This window comes from Globicephala melas, chromosome 1 (assembly GCF_963455315.2).
Source record: "Globicephala melas chromosome 1, mGloMel1.2, whole genome shotgun sequence".
Taxonomy (NCBI): domain Eukaryota; kingdom Metazoa; phylum Chordata; class Mammalia; order Artiodactyla; family Delphinidae; genus Globicephala; species Globicephala melas.
The window spans coordinates 163,733,996-163,750,801 of NC_083314.1; positions in this window are offsets into that span (position 1 = coordinate 163,733,996).

A 16,806-nucleotide genomic window follows, 5' to 3' on the forward strand; every position below is an offset into this window, starting at 1 on the left:
TTGTCATAAAGGAATCATTGTCAGTGTTCTTAGATGTGATAATGGCCCTGTAGTTATGTTTTTGTTTTAAAGGGTCTTTATCTTCATACAGACTGAAATTTTGGCAGATGAAGTGGTGGGATGTCTGGGATTGGCTTAAAAAACATGGGGAGGAGTGGGTGGGCGAACGGAGGACATAAGATGGGACTTGAGTTGATAATTATACAAGTTGAGTAGTAGGCACATAGGGGGCTCATTATATTATTCTGTCAGCTCTAAGTTTAACTGTTAAATTCTTCATAATAAAATGTTAACAAAAAGAAATTGATTCCCAGGGAGCATGAGGAATTCCCCTGCCACCGCCCCGCCCCGGGAAATGCAGAGCTGGGTCTTCTGACCCCAAGCCCAGGTCCCCTGGCCCTCACCCTATCCCTGCTGTGGACTCCTGGAATGTCATACATTTTCCCTGGCTTGATGTCGTCCACTTCCAGATGGCCAGCACCTTCAAGGGCACCGCTCCCTTCCCTTTTACGGAAACTGGCTCTCGTGAATAGCTCTGATGAAGAAATTCACATGAAACTGTGATGAGTGACGTGGTTTCAGCTATTGCCTCCTCCAGAGGTATTTGCCTTCTGCCAAAGAGAGTAAGAGAAATGGCCCTTCCAGAGTGGGTGTCACAGCTCACAGAGCACTTTCCAGGGAATCCTTGGCCTTGCTTAAAGTCCACATCAGTCCCGGAAGGTGGACTGGTTGGGGAGGATGACTCCTCCCACTTTGAAGGACATTGAACTTGGTCATTTCTCCCCATTTTCATGGCTCTGGCCAAGTCTAGACATTTATTATGTCTCGCTGGAAATACTGAAAGAGAGTGGAGAGATGTGGGCTCTCCACCAGCCTCAGCAAGTTCTTCCTGGATCGTCCTGGAGAAGCCACTTTGCTCCTGAGTCTGGCTTCCTCCTCTGTCTAATGGACACAGTGAAGACCACTGAAGAACTTGTGGGGATCCAAAGAGCAGGCAGATCTAAGCGTCCAATAATGACAACAAGAGAACACGTGGATTGTACTTACCACATGCTGGGCATGATCTAAGCATTTAAAATAACGTGTGGCAGGGCCTCCCTGGTGGCACAGTGGTTGAGAGTCCACCCGCCGATGCAGGGGACAAGGGTTCGTGCCCCAGTCCAGGAAGATCCCACATGCCGGGGAGCGGCTGAGCCCATGAGCCATGGCCGCTGAGCCTGCACGTCCGGAGCCTGTGCTCCGCAACGGGAGAGGCCACAGCGGTGAGAGGCCCGCGTACCACAAAATTAAAATAAAATAAAATAAAATAATGTGTGGCATTTAGAAAAGTGCCTGGCAAGTGCTATATAGGTATTTATTAAATAAAATAAGTTTGCATTATTACCATATTTAATGCTATGGACTGAATTGTTTTCCCCTGGCATAATTCATATGTTGAAGCCCTGACCCCCAAGGCGACAGTATTTGGAGATGGGGCCTCTAAGGAAGTAATTAAGATTAAATGGAGTCATAAGAGTGGGGCCCTGGTCCAATAAGATTGGTGTCCTTACCTGATAAGAAGAGACCCTAGAGAGACTGTGTGCCCCCCTCTCTGTGAGCACATAGGAAAGGCCCACATGAGGGCACAGTGAGAAGGTGGCCATCTGCAAGGCAGGAAGAGAGCCTTCACTAGAAACTAGCCATGTTGGCAGCTTGATCTTGGACTTCCAGGCTCCAGAACTGTGAGAAAATAAATGTCTCTTGTTTAAGTCAGTAAACCCAGTCTTTGGTATTTGGTGATGGCAACCCAAGCAGACTAACGCATTTAATCTTTACAAAAACTCTGAGAGGCGGTAGGTACTCTTATTACTCTCATGTTTACAGATGGGGAGATGATGCATGGAGATTCTGAGAAGGCTAAGGGTGTAGATAAGAAAATGGTAAAACCTTTGACCAAGAAAATCTTTGGTCAAGAAAACCTTGACCCCTCTCCACCCTTCTCCTGGCAAACTCCTATGGGTCCTTCAAAGCCCTACTCCAACATCACCCCCTCTGGGAACTCCCAGGCAGCATTAGTCCTTGTGGCTGGAAAGGGGAGGAAGAGAGGCCAGGAGGAAATACTTAGACCTGGAAAAGTGGAGGATCGAGAGAAGGCAGGGCCTGATGGAGGCGGTCGGATGAGTGAAGTGGGAACAAGAGAACTGCAGGGAGGGAGGCAGGCTTGCGAGAGATTCAGTCCCTGGGTTGGCTGTTGGGAAGGTATGAAGGGGGAAGTTCTTAGTCCTCCTTCCTATCATGGGTGCCTCTGTCTTGTGGCTTGTTCTTCAAGGCCCGCTCAGCCTCTAGCTTTCTCGAGGTTAGCTTTGTGGCATACAAGTTAAGAAATGGACTGGGGCCACACTGTTCTGGTTTGAATCCTGGCTCTTCTAGTTATCGGTTATGTAATCTCCAGCAATTCATTTATCCTCCCATACCTTAGTACCCTATGGGGATGAAATGGAGGAGAATCATTGTACCCATCTCATAGAATGGTCCTGAGGTTTAATTAAGTTAATACATGGCACATAGAAGATGCTTGGTAAATATTAGCTCATGACATCATCTTGGATGGCTCTACTTCGTGGTGCTCTCTTTCCTGTGAATTCAAATGAGCTTAAGTATAAACCATGCAAGTCAACCCAACAGCATTGATAATAACAGTGAACCATTATAGGGCACTCACTTTGGCCAGGTTCTATGCCTGGGCCTTTATATACGGTGTTCCATTTAGATGTTGTAATAACCTCATGAGGTCGATACTATTAATATGCCCATTTTACAGATTGGAAAACAGATCTCTTTAAAATGTGCCTGAAGTTACATAGCTAACACGTGGCAGAATGAGGATTTGAACGTAGGCAATCTTAACAAGTCCATGTGATTCATTCTAGTTTGTTAATCATTCATCCTATATTGATAGAAGCCTACTTTGTGCCTGCCACAGTGCTAGGTACTAGGGATATGGAATTAAAAGACACACAGTCCTGGCCCTCAGGGAACTCACAGGCTGGGGTGGAGAAGACAGACCTGGAATCAGGTACTTGAGAATACTCATGACATGGAAGGAACAGGGCTGAGCCTCACATCTGCATTAGATTCACTAGAGGCTATGTTTTATTTGCTAACAATTATTGGGCATTTGAGCTATATAATAAATAATGCTCTTCCCAAAGACAAGGCAGACAGATTTCTAGAGTGAAAAAAATGATATAAAAAGCACAGCTTTGACATTATTTTTAGACTTCCAAGTAAATCTGACATTGTTGGATATGAGTATTGCTGGCATTGTGGTTAATCAACTACAGTTCTTAGAAAGCCCCTGCACTCTGGTAACCACCAGTGTTTTCTAATGGGCCCGGGCAAATTTAGCTAACTTCTGTCTGACCTGAGGGATGCACAGTAAGTCAGAATTCAATGATGCCAGGTGATGCAGGTACAGAGGAGGGAACAATGAACTTTGGGGCTTCCAGGAAGAGGAAATATTTGGCTTGAGGGTTTTCTCATTAATTAATTCATTTTTTTCATTAATTTATGGTTGCATTGGGTCTTCGTTTCTGTGCGTGGGCTTTCTCTAGTTGCGGCGAGCGGGGGCTACTCTTCGTTGCAGTGCGTGGGCTTCTCATTGCAGTGGCTTCTCCTGCTGTGGAGCACAGGCTCCAGGCACGCGGGCTTCAGTAGCTGCAGCACGTGGGCTCAGTAGTTGTGGCTTGTGGGTTCTAGAGCGCAGGCTCAGTAGTTGTGGCGCACCGGCTTCGTTGCTCTGCGGCATGTGAGATCTTCCCGGACCAGGTATCAAACCCGTGTGCCCTGCATTGTCAGGCAGATTCTTAACCACTGTGCCACCAGGGAAGTCCCTTGGTTTGAGTTTTGAAGGCTATATAGGAGTTCTCTGTGAAAAGAAGAGGGGAACTACTCCTCAAGTGAGAAAAACACCCCAGGATATTTGGGAATGTATGGAAATCAAGTGAGACTGAGTGTTGCATTTAAAGGGGTTGGCAAGGGCAAGAGACTAGCTGGGCCTGGGTCAGAGAGGGCCTTGAATGCCACGTTCAATGGCTTGGATTTTACTCTATAAACATTGGTGTGTGTGTGCGCGCGTGCATGGAGCTTTTTAGAGAGTGATATGATCAGATTTACGGTTTGTAAGCATGGCTCTGGCAGCCTGCAGGGAGAGAGGTGAGAAGTTGGTACCAGGGCAATCAATTCCCCAACAAGACTGTAAGTTTCTTTGGTGCAGCAAAGGTCAATATCTCTCCTTCTGGCATTTTCCATATCACCTAGCAGGTGTGGGGCGTGCAGCTGGTGCTCAGCAAATGCCTGCTGTATGAAATCCATGCATGTCCCGGGACGTGCATGCATGCAGATGGATTTTAGTAGCACCCAGAGCCTGCCTGTGGCGCTGTCCATGGTACTAACATGCTCTCTAAGGCTGCAAACCCCAGTGGGCTCCCTGGTGGCAGCTTGGTGTGTGTGTGCGTGTGTGTGTGTGTGTGTGTGCGTGTGTGTGTGTGCTTGTGTAATGAGGTGGTAGAGGAGACCTTCAACATCTGTCTCTTGGGATCAAGGCAGGGTCCCAGCTGCTCCAGCCTCAGAAGGGCCGCCTCGGTGCCCACATAATCTGGGAGGCAGATCCCCGCTTCACCTGGTCAAGCCTTAGCGCATAGATCTGAGGCAGGAAATGAAGCCAGACAGAAAAGGTGGGACCAGAGGTAGGGATGGTCTTGAATGCCATGCTTGGGGGTCAAGATCTGTAGAAAGAGAGTGACAAGGTCACATGTGTGTTCCCGAAAGATCACTCTGGTGGTAGCAGGGGGGATAGACTGGAGAGGAAAAGAGGCTCTGGAATCTGAGTCCCACATTAGTACTCAATGTCATGCGAAAGAACTTCAGAGACAGGGGGAATCAGTGAAGTTTAGAGTAACCAGGCAGGTCTTCCTGGAGGAGGTGGGGCTTGAGCTGGCCCTTGAAGGATTCTTAGAGAAAGAGGAAGAGCGGTATGCCAAGCAGGACATGAGCAAAAGCAGAGAGGTCAGACTGGCTAAGAGAATGAAGAGACACCTGCCTTTCTCTCTGCTCCCCACCTCCTTGCTGGGGCCCTTCTGAGCAGGGAGGGGGCTGCTCTGAGACTGCACTCAGCTGTATTTCTGGGTGTCTCTGGCTGAGGGAGGGGGCGAGCTGGATGCAGCCTCGAAAGGTCCTTCCATTGTGTGAAAGACGGGGCCAGGGCAGCGGAGGCGGGTCCATGGAGCCCTTTGTCTGGGAGCCACCCCCAAGCACTCCGGCGGCCTCCACGGTCCTTGCTGGTTTTGGACCCAAGGCCTGTCATAGAGGCAGATGTTCCGCCTCGGCTGGCCCTGATGTCATAGCGGAGGGAGGGGGCGGGGGCAGGGGGTGGACACTGGTGGCCTTCAAGGCTGACTGAAGGCTGACAAATTGCCTCTTACCCTTGAGGTTCAATGAATCACCAATTCATGAAATCCTTTATCATTACGATTCACAGACAGATGGATGGAATCTTCCAGCACCTGAGAATTCTAGAGTAATAGAATCTTTTTAGACTCTTTTTAAGATCAGGGCCTTTCATAACAGACCCTGTGGGAATCATAGAATCCTGTAGGATAACAGAATCTTTAAAATCATAGACTCTTTTAATATCTTCCTTTTAGGGTTGCGGTGGGCATAAAATGAGATATTACATGGCCAACACATAGACCAGTCCTGGAATGTTGTAAATGCTCCCTAAGTGTCAGCTCTTGTTTCCATTTTGAGGAAACTCAGGCCCAGAGAGGTGATGTGACTTCCCCAGGGGCACACAGCTAGGAAGTCAGTGGTGACACAGAATGGCCATGGCCTGGAGGGAACCCCAGGTGGTCTGGGGCCCTCTGATGCTGAACGCCCCCATGTCTGAGCCAGCTGATTCTGGGTCTGAATTAGGGTCTCCGAGCAAGAGGCTCCTTGCTGGGGGTGAGGGTGGGAGGCGGGGAAGAGATGGCCAGGAATCCAGGCTTTGAACTAGCCCTCGCTCTCCGCATCGATGCCTGTGTGATGTGGGGCAAGTCTCTTAATCTCTTTGGGTCCCAGTCTCTCCGTCTTTCTTTCTTTCTTTCTTTCTTGCTGCACGCGGGCCTCTCACTGTTGTGGCTTCTCCCGTTGTGGAGCACAGGCTCCGGATGCGCAGGCTCAGCGACCATGGCTCACGGGCCCAGCCGCTCCGCGGCATGTGGGATCTTCCCGGACCGGGGCACGAACCCGCGTCCCCTGCATCGGCAGGCGGACTCCCAACCACTGCGCCACCAGGGAAGCCCGATGATGCTTATTAAAAGCAGAGCCTACGACCCAGAGTTGAGCTGTGTGCCGGTAATAGCAGCTTCTCCTGGCGGCCTCCCAGGGGACGGGAGTGTAATGAGTGTTTACGGAGCCCCCGCCAGGCAGAGATGAGAGGCGCAGAGGAGCCAGCTCAGAGCCAAGCAGTGGCTGGGAGCCCAGTGTTATTATATTAACAAGCATCAGGGTGATGATTACCATTAATGAGATTATTCATCAGGCAGCCTCCTCCGTCCCCAGGCCTCCTGCCTCAGGCAGGTGAGGCTGACAGACGTTCTCTGCCCCGTCCCTCTCTGTCTTGGGAGAAGAGGAGAGGATTCCCTGGTGCCATGCATGGCGCTGAGCCCGTGGCGTCCTCGTCTCACTGCATCTCTCTGAGCCCCTGAGGGCGGGTATTGGCACCCCCACTTTACAGATGAGAAAACTGAGGCTCAGTGACAGTGGATTGGGAGCCTCTCAGGCCAGAGCCCAGAGCACATGTATTTTCATTGTCCCTTTATATTATTCACAAACATTTACAATGAAGCAGGCCCTGGATTGGCACTGTCCATGGATTAACCCTTTAATCTTCACAAAGACCACATGAAGAAGGTACTATTGTGATCGATCGCCCTCCACAGTGGGGAATCGAGGCACAGAGCAGCTGAATAACCTGCCATCCATGTCGCCGTGTCTTCTGCCCGCAGTGGGCCCCTCTCCTCCCAGCGGTCGAGGTGAAGGTGGGGCTCCCGAATACTTTGTTTTCTCTATGTAGCGGGCTGAGTGCAGGGCTCTGTGACTAGGGGCTGGCGGGCAGTTTTCCCCTTGTCCCTCACTGGCCCCTCAGGTAGGCTTAGCCCGGCGCACAGATCCTTGGTGCCGCCTGCCATGCAGCTCTGAAGCTGCCACCTACCGACTTACGTGACAACCATTATCCTGACCGTCCTTTGGATCAAAATGTCAACCCCTTTAAAGACACTTGTAGAACTGAGTTTCGCTCATTTAACTTTCACTGAGCAGCTGCTGTGTGTCCAACACTGTGCTAGGCCCTGGGGACACAATGAGAGAGACAGACTCACCTTATGGAATTTTCAGTTTTGTGGACAAATCAGTGTGGGCACATTATTTAATTACAGTTGGGCTGAGCACTCCGACGGGCAGGACAGGGGCCTGTGGAGTGGGGGGTGGTGAATGGGCCTGCTCTACACTGGAGTGGAGGTGAGTCAGGGAAGACCCCTCTCGAGAGGTGACATTTAAGATGAGACATACAGGCTGAGCATGAGCTGGGCAGTCACAGAGGAGGCAGAGAGCACTCCGGGCTGAGGGAACCGCATTTGTGGAGGTGAGATCCCAGGGAAGCCTCGCCTGCCTGATCAGCCCCGCGTCAACGCACAGGCGCCTTCCCGGGCTCATTCATTCATTCAATCAATAATCATTTTTTTTTTTTTAAATTATACGATTTTTGTTTTTTTTTTTTTTTGCGGTACGCGGGCCCCTCACTGTTGCGGCCTCTCCCGTTGCGGAGCACAGGCTCCGGACGCGCAGGCTCAGCGGCCATGGCTCACGGGCCCAGCCGCTCCGCGGCATGTGGGATCTTCCCGGACCAGGGCACGAACCCGTGTCCCCTGCATCGGCAGGCGGACTCTCAACCACTGCGCCACCAGGGAAGCCCTCAACAATCATTTATCAATTGAAAATTTCTAATTTAGATGGTTCACTCACTCATTCATTCCTTTTTTCTGTATTGCCTGATGCCCATTCCCTTTCAGGCTTGGCGTTGGGCAGGGGGACACAGAATTAAATCAGTTATGGCCCCTACCCTGGAGTTGCTCCCAACTAGGGTAGGAGATGGGCCCTTACACACAACACCATGTGATCAATGGACACTGAGACCCTTAATCCAGGCTGGGGTGATGGTGGTCAGGGAAGGCTTCCTGAATTTGGAGGCAGGAAAGGGAAGGTAGGCAAAGGTTCACAACATGCTTAAAGATACAGAGCCCCAGAGTAAAGCTGCTGAGAAAGACACTGAATGCCAGGCTGTGGCAGAGACTGGCTGTCCCCTAATATCCATTCTCCTTTCCTTCCACAGTGATGAGACATGGTTGCTTGAAAGAAAGACTACATTTCCCAGCCTCCCATGTGACCAATGTAGCCAATACAGTAGAGCAAAAGTACAGTAGGCAGTTTCAGGGTTGTTCCCTTAAAGGGTAGTGGTCTGCCCTCTCCTCTACCTTTTATCCTTGTCACAACTTGGCTGGAAGGTGAACTTGTCCCACCTTGGACCATGTGAACGAAGGCAACAAACAGCCCGGGAACAACGGAGCAATGAGACAGAGGGAACCAGCCACTGGATGGTTTATGTGTGAATTATTATCTAAGGGACAAATAAACTTCTCTCTTGTTTAAGCCAGTGTTATTTGGCATCTCTGCCTTAGAAGAGATGCTAAACCTATACCCTAGCTAATAACCAGGCTAAAGGCTGTTATCCCCTAGGGCACAGAGACTGGTCAGAGTTCTGCGGGGTTGGGGGCTGGGGGAGTGGGTTTGACGCTGTCAGATTTGCACTTTTGGAAGATCTGTCTGACTGCAGAGTGCAGGATGGGTTGGAGGGGAGAGAGACAGGAGGCAGGGAGACCAGAGAGAGGGTTGATGCCTTAGAAAAGGGCAGAGATACCCAGGCCTGTCCCAGAGCAAGCCTGCTCTATATGTCCCTGCTAACAGAGGGAGGACCAGGTTCCTCCCCCAGGCCTGGGAATCTGTCCTGGCCTCAGCTGCCATGGGAGCCCTAGGACAGCTCCTTCTGGGGAGGGTAGGTAATGCGGGGCTGAGGGTGGGAGTCAGGGAGCTTGGGAGGATGGATTTGGGAGGAGTGAGAGGTAGGCGGGCAGTGCCTCTGGTGGAGAGGGGGTTTGAGTGGGAGATGGTGGTGGGGGAAGGACAGACGAGAGGAATGAGAAGGGAGACTGTGCTAGTCACGTCTCCTTTAGTGGCAGGTGGCAGAAACCCAGCCAGAACTGGCAAAAAGGGGACTTAACTGGCTCTCAAGCCTGGGAAAGAGGCACCTGGATCAGAGACTCGGACTGAGTTGTCAGGGCTCTCATTCTCTCCGCTCAGCCTTCCTCTTTTGGACCTATCCTCTTTCCATTGCAGACAGCCTTTCTCCACGCTGGGGCAAGAGGTGGACGTGGCCACAGGCAGCATAGGGGTCACACCGTCTTAGCTCCTGAGGCAGGAGACTGAGATTCTTCCTTCCAGAAGCCACAGTAAATCCTAGGAAAGGAGACCGACGGCCAGGCTGGGGTCACCTGTCCATCCATGGCCGATCGCTGTGGTCAGGGAGATGGGATGGAATGATGGCCAGGCCCGGATCTCTTGTTTAGCCTGGGGCCGAGGGCCTGGGGTCCTGGCATTGTGCCAGCCACATGGAGTGAGGGAGAGGAAATTCCCCTAAGGAAGGAAGCATTTTTCTTTTACCTGGAGACGAGGGACAGGGTTTCTGAGTGGACAGCAGCAATCAATAGTGACTGCAGACATGGAGAGGGGACTTATGGGAGGATGTCAAACTATGACGGGATGGGGAGAGGTTGGGGGTAGGAAGGCCTGTCGGGGAGAGGCTAATGGCTGTTGGAGATACGTTTTTTTCCTGCGCCTCTTTCCCAGCAGTGAACACACTCCAAAATGCACTCCCACCCGCTCTTCCTGTCTCTGGACTCTTAGCGTCTTCCTATGAGCGTGATGGACTGAGAAACGTCAGGCTCTTCTTTCTAAAGCACGCTCTGCCGCTTCCTCTGGGAAGCCCTCCCTGACCTCTCCCCATCTGGCAGAGCTGGTGGCCCCCTCCTCTGGGTCCTATGCTCCCACTATTGCCCTCGATCTGGGCACAGCTCCCCCTGTGCTCCAGTGCGGGACTCCCGTGTCTGTGCTGTACGAAGGCCTTTTGAAGCCCATCTCTGACTTTTCTTAGTTAGCAGATTGCTCCCCGCCGCCCCCCCAACACACACACCGCAGGTCCCGCTAGCTCCTGGGTGTCTGCATGTGTCCCCCTGTGAAGATGTTTGTTTGTGTGTGTCTGTGGTCATGAGTGCGTGTCTACGTACATATGTACACCTACGTGCATATAAGACTGTGTAGTGTGTGTGTCTACACACTACATGTGTAGTGTGTCTCTGTGGGATTTTATATGGGGATTTTGTGTGTCTGCTTCAGTGTGACCGTGTATATAGGATGGTCTGGGGCACCACTCTCCTCTGGGGCTTGGTAACCTTGTGGTACACACACACAAATACACATAAAGACCAACACAGAGGTATAGACACACACAAACAGATGCACAGAGACACAGATATACAGAAACAGACAGTAGTCTCACACACACACACACACACACACACACACACACACACACACACGCCCTTCTGGAGGCCCCTGTGGCCCTGCCCAGGGCTGGCTCTGCATGAGGCTACCCTCCGGAAGGATGGCTGGGAGTCCTCACCCTGGCAGCCTGGCTGGACTCACTTGGTTTGAGGCTAGCTTCTTTCTAGCTGGTGACCTCAGGCAGGTTACTTAACCTCTCTGAACCTGTTTCTGCATCTTTCAACGGGGGTTACAGTAGTTGCTATTTCATAGGATTATTGTGAAGACAGAGTGATATGATATTTGTTTTGTGTATAGGCAGTGCCTGGCATACAGTAAGTGCTCAATAGATGCTGGCTTTTATTAGTGCAGCCTCTGGGTGTTTGACCGCACAAGTCAGGATTTCAGACCCGCAGGCTCTGGGCTCCAGGCAAACAGTCAAATCTGCAGCTTGTTGCTGGGATGAGAGAACCAAAGTAAGAATAACAGCATGTACTGTTTGAGGGCTTTCTATGGGTTTGACTCAGGGGTGGACATTTTATAGGAATTACTCATAAAATCTGCATCACATCCACTAACACAAGCATCTTCTCATGGTGCCTGTTGTGGATTGAATCATGTCCCCACAAAAACCATGGTCAAGTCCTAACCCCTGCTACCTGTGCTTGTGACCTTATCTGAATAGAGGGTCTTTGTAGATGTAATCAAGTTAACATGAGGTCATACTAGATTAGGGTGGGCCTTAATCCGATGACTGGCATCCTTATAACAGAAGGAAATTTGGATACACACACAGAGGGAAAACGGGCCATGTGACGATGGAGGCAGTCACTGGAGTTATGTTGCCACAGGCCAAGGAAGGCCAAGCAGGGCTGCAGCCATGAGAAACTGGGAGAGAGGCATGGACGCGATTCTCTCTCAGAGTCCTCAAGGAGGAGCCAAACCTGCCGACATCTTGACATTAGACTTTCAACCTCTGGAACTGTGAGATGATGAACATCTGTTGTTTTAAGCCACCGAGTTTGTGGCGACTTGTTTACAGCAGCCCTAGGAAACAAAGAGCCGCATGTCACAGATGAGGAAACCGGAGCTCAGAGAGGTTGAGTCACCAGCTCAAGGCACACAGCTGCTGAGTGCCAAGGTCAGGGTTTGAACCCGGGGCTGCCTTGCTCCAGAGCCCTTGCTCCTGCTAAGTGGCAGCTTGGCCACTGTGTTGTTCTGTGGTTATTTGTGCATAGGGCCCGCGGCATGGGTCCCTGCATGCCCAGGGAGGGGTCAAGGGGCTGCTCAGTGTGAGCAGGATAAAGGCAGAAAAGGGGGTCCAGCAGGGGCCTTGTACCTCAGGGAGCCGGCCTGCAAGTCACACTGTAGGTCACCAGGCCGCTGAGGGCTTCAGCTCCAGGCTTTCTGTGTCAGGGTATGTGTGGGGGGGTGGGCGGGGCTGGAGGAGAGTCCAGCTGGTACTGAGGGTCCTGGGTGAGGCCAGCCCATGTTTTCAGGAGACTCAGGTTCTAATCCCAGCCTTGCTCCTCTACAGCCTCATGACCTTGGGCAAATGATCTCACCTCCCCGTGCCACAGTTTCCTCATCTGGAAGATGGGCATGAGGCTTTCGGGGCTGGGGCGGCAGGAGACAAAGAACCACTGTGGATGGCGCTTCCCTCACCCACACGGCTCCCCACCAGGAGGTGATGTAGGGACCGTTGCCTCAGCGACTGGAGGGGGCAGCCTTGGATTCCCTCTGGGAAACAGGAGGTCCAGGCTGCCCAGGTCACCACCCCAGCCACAGGAAACCAGCTGACACCCTCCTCTCCTGTCCCTGCCCAGGAAGGGACTTGCTGTCCTGTCAACAGCCCAGCATAGCTTCTGAGAGCCACACTCAGAGCTGCTAGGGTCCAAGATAGCATCCAGTTCCCTCATTTTATAGGACGGGCTGCCGAGGCCCAGAGAGGGGAAGGGACTTGGCCCAGGTCACACAGCACCCAGGGGCAGGCAGGAGTAGAACTCAGGACCTGTGACTCTCAGCAGCTACAGTGGCAATAATGGATCTTGGTCTCTGACTCTCTGTCAGACTCAGCTGCATACATTACACATAACAGCCCATCCAGTCCTCACAACCTCACAGGGTAGATACCATGAGGACCCCTATTTTACAGATGAGGAAACTGTGGTACGACATTGTCAAATACCTCACCCCAGGACACACTGCTAATAGGTAGCAGAGTCAGGATTTATACCCAGGCAATTGGAGCTGGATAAAGTCCTATAGCATCTGGCCCAATTCCCGTTTTTGAAATGGGGAAGTTGAGGCCTGAAGTGGTGAAGCGACATGCCCCAAATCACACATGTAAATGGCAGGCGGGGACTGGCCCCAGGCCTCCTGAGGCTGACACAGTTAGTTGCCTACCATCGACCTCTCCATCTTTACTCACAGGACCCAGGCTTTCTTCATGGTGGCAGTGTGCCCAGATTAAAAAAACCCAAACAGTTTTTCCTATTCTCCCTAGCATATTGGGTTGTCACGTGACACATTCTAGCCCATGAAATCTGAGCAGATTCACTGAGCAGGGCTTCCAGAAGAGTCTTTAAAGGGAGGCCACCCAACTGGTATGGGCTTTTACCTCTTTGCCAATCCCTTTCTTCCTGTCCAGAACACAGACAAGATGCTGGAGCAGGAGCAGCCATTGTGTGATCCTGAGGCTACGTGTCAGAGGATGATGCCACAGGCTGAGGAAAGCTGAGCAGAGAGAGGATAGGAGCCAAGGGGTGTGTCTCTCAGCCCGGGGCTGCCTTCTTCTGGACTTCCTATTACATGAGAACAGGAACACCTTCTGTGATTTAAACCCCAGTTCAGTTTTTTCTTTTTAATTTTATTACTTACTGCTAAGTGTAATTCTGACTTATTGGGTTTAGATTCTGAATCTTGAATTCTAATCAAGTTGGTGTCAGAAGGTCACAGACTACCCAGTTCAGTGATTTTCTTTTCTTTTTCTTTTGGCTGTGTTGGGTCTTCATTGCTGCACGCGCCTTCTCTAGTTGCAGCGAGCAGAGGCTACTCTTCGTTGCAGTGCGTGGGCTTCTCACTGCAGTGGCTTCTCTCGTTGTGGAGCACGGGCTCTAGGCGTGCGGTCTTCAGTAGTTGCGGTGCGCAGGCTCAGTTGTTGTGGCGCACAGGCTTAGTTGCTCCGCACCATGTGGGATCTTCCCAGACCAGGGATCGAACCCATGTCCCCTACATTGGCAGGCGGATTCTTAACCACTGCGCCACCAGGGAAGTCCCCGGTTCAGTGATTTTCAAATTTTGTGCTGCATATGTGCTTTACAGGACCTGCAAAACCACTGATTTGAAATCTATCATCTATCTGTCTATCTATCTATCTATTTATCTCTCTATTATCCACCTATGTCCTCTATCTACTATCTATCCATCCATCTCAATTTCCAGACACTGTGGGAGGACCCCATCTCTTTGCTTAAAAGAGGGAAGGTCTGTTTTTCCACTGCTAAAAATATGTCTGAAGGCTGCCATCTCATCAAACTCTTATATTGATTTATTTAAAAATTTTTTTTAAAAAAGTCTTTATTGAATTTGTTCCATTATTGCTTCTGTTTTATGCTTTGGTTTTTTGGCCACGAGGCATGTGAGATCTTAGTTCCCTGACCAGGGATCGAGCCCACACCCCCTGCATTGGAAGGTGAAGTCTTAACCACTGGGCCACCAGGGAGGCCCCCAAACTCTGACATTGAAATGTGAGGAATCTGAGACTCAGTGAGACAATGCTTGACTCAAGCTGAGAGTAGCAGGAGGAGGGATGAAGAGGCCTCACTGCACCTTGCAGGGAGGAAGGGGCGGGCAGGGAGGGATGATTCCGTGTCAGACAGCAAGCAGCCCATGAATGCAGGTGCAGACAGCGAGAGCACAGCTGAGCCTCAGATGCACTTTGATGGAGGAATCCACGGTGACAGAGCTGGAAACTGGGGCAGTGATTAAGTCTGGGCAGCAGCACGACATGGGAGATGAAGTACCAGTCGCTATCTTCTAGAGCCTGGGCTGGGGGATGGCGATGTATTGTGAGCAAGACAGACAGCATTCCTGCTCCAGAGAGCTGCTGAACAGTGCTCAGACACAGAGGTCCGATAGAGGAAGGACCCCAGCACCCCATCCCTAAAGGAGGCATGTTGGGAAGAACCTTTGAGTGTTGGGACACGGTTTCTAGTTCCTGTCCTGCCATGGCTTTGCTGTGTGGCCTGAAGTGACTCTTTGCCCTCTCTGGGTCTCTAGAGTGGGTGGGAGAAGCTCTCCCAATGGACTCGTTTCACTCTGACATCCGGAGAGTCTGGTGTAACTAGAATGATATCGCTTTTGAATGTACCTCTGTGTTTCTTCCCTGCTTTTATGTGACTCTCTTCCTTTTCAGCCAGAGGCGTCCAGGGTCTTAGAGAGGAATAGGATTGGGGAACAGAAGCACAATGGGGAAGGATTGATGCTCAGCTTTTGACTGAATAGGATCCTGCAGCCCTTAGCCAGATAATGGTCTTGAAAGCCAGGCTTTGTTGAGAGAGAGGAAAGTCTTTCTAAGTCCCCAAAGTCCTCTTTGCATATCAAGAGCCCAGTCTGGCTGCCTCTGAGATCACAAGAAGAGTGTGGAGAGGATGGAGGAGATGAAGAGGGAGATTCCCACCAGGCAAGGAGAGGAAGTGAGGGGCTGCTATTATAGGAGTGGGAAAGACAAATTCTGGTGAGGGAGGACTAGTTTGGGGACAGAGCCTGGGTCCCAAGGAAACACCCAGGGGCCCACTCTTCCGGGCATCAGCCTATGGAGAGGATGTGACCACAGACACCGGGAACCCTACACAGGGTCCTAGAACATCAGTGCTGACAGTTCTTTTTTTTTTTTTTTTTTTTTGCTGACAGTTCTTTATGCCACTTATCCAGTGTGGGGAAGTGGGTGGGATTGTGGAGCTGAGAACATGACGTTGGTGGGAGAGGGTGTCTGGTTTGATGTGGTTGACTGAGCACTACTGGGTCCCCATGACCTGAGTAGGGTGACCAGGAGGTCAAGAATTCCAGCATGCCCCCAGGATCATGAGACCGCAAAGAGAGGCCCCTTGTGACCAGGGGCAACGGGTGGGGAGCCTCTCTGGGCCACTGCAGTGGAGGCTGGCTCAGGTCCAGGTCTGCTGGACCAGCGCTATCACCAGCAGCGACAGTGTGGACTGCAGCCAGTACTGAGAGGAGCAGGAAGACGGGGCCTCAAATGGGTGCCAGTGTGGACCAGGTGGGCAACACACAGGCGGGAGACCTCACCCCACTGCCTCCAAGAAGCTCTGTCAACTTCCCCCACTTGTCTTTACCCTGGCTGTCATATTTGGAAGGAAAGATGGGAAGGGGGAAACACTGAGCCTTCACCCCAAGGCAACCGATAACCCCAGAGAGACCCTGTTACAGTGGAGGGGGTCATATTTAATTGGTGATGAACTTGCCAATTAAGAGTCCCTCTCTTCTTCGCCGACCCCCATCATCACTGGGATGGGTGTTTGAGCATGAGATGAGGTCGTTTGTGAGAAGTCTAAGAAAGTTACATTTACTTTTCCTTCGTGCAGCTGATTTCCAGTGTGCAGTTTTGAGCTGCTGATCCCAAGGGTAGGGCTTGTCCATCTTTATGTCTGTCCTTCCCTTTCTTTGGTCAGGTTTTGCTTTGCCGGTTATGTGGATGGAGGCTGGCATGGGCAGGGGAGGGAGTGCAGCATACAGGTGATACCTGCCCAGTCCCTTAGGAAGCGTTGTCACATGTGTTGCTTCATTTGATAGTGTTAAGGATAATCACCCCTCTTTGGGGCAAACTGAAGCTCAGAGAGGATAAGCAATTTGTCCAAGGTCATACAGCAAAGTGGTAATGGAACTGGGATTTGAACTTGTATCTTTAGTTTCTTAAAGACATGTGCTTCTGACTTGCACGGGCCCTGTAGGGAGCACCACGACCATGTGACAGATGGTGGTGGTTACAAGACCATGATCTGCTTGGGGATCCTACCAGCATGTGACAGGAGACACCCATGATGATTAGTCAGGGGCCACGGGGAACTGCCTCCTAGCTTCTGGGCCATCACTCTTCCTATAGTGCAGGAGGAG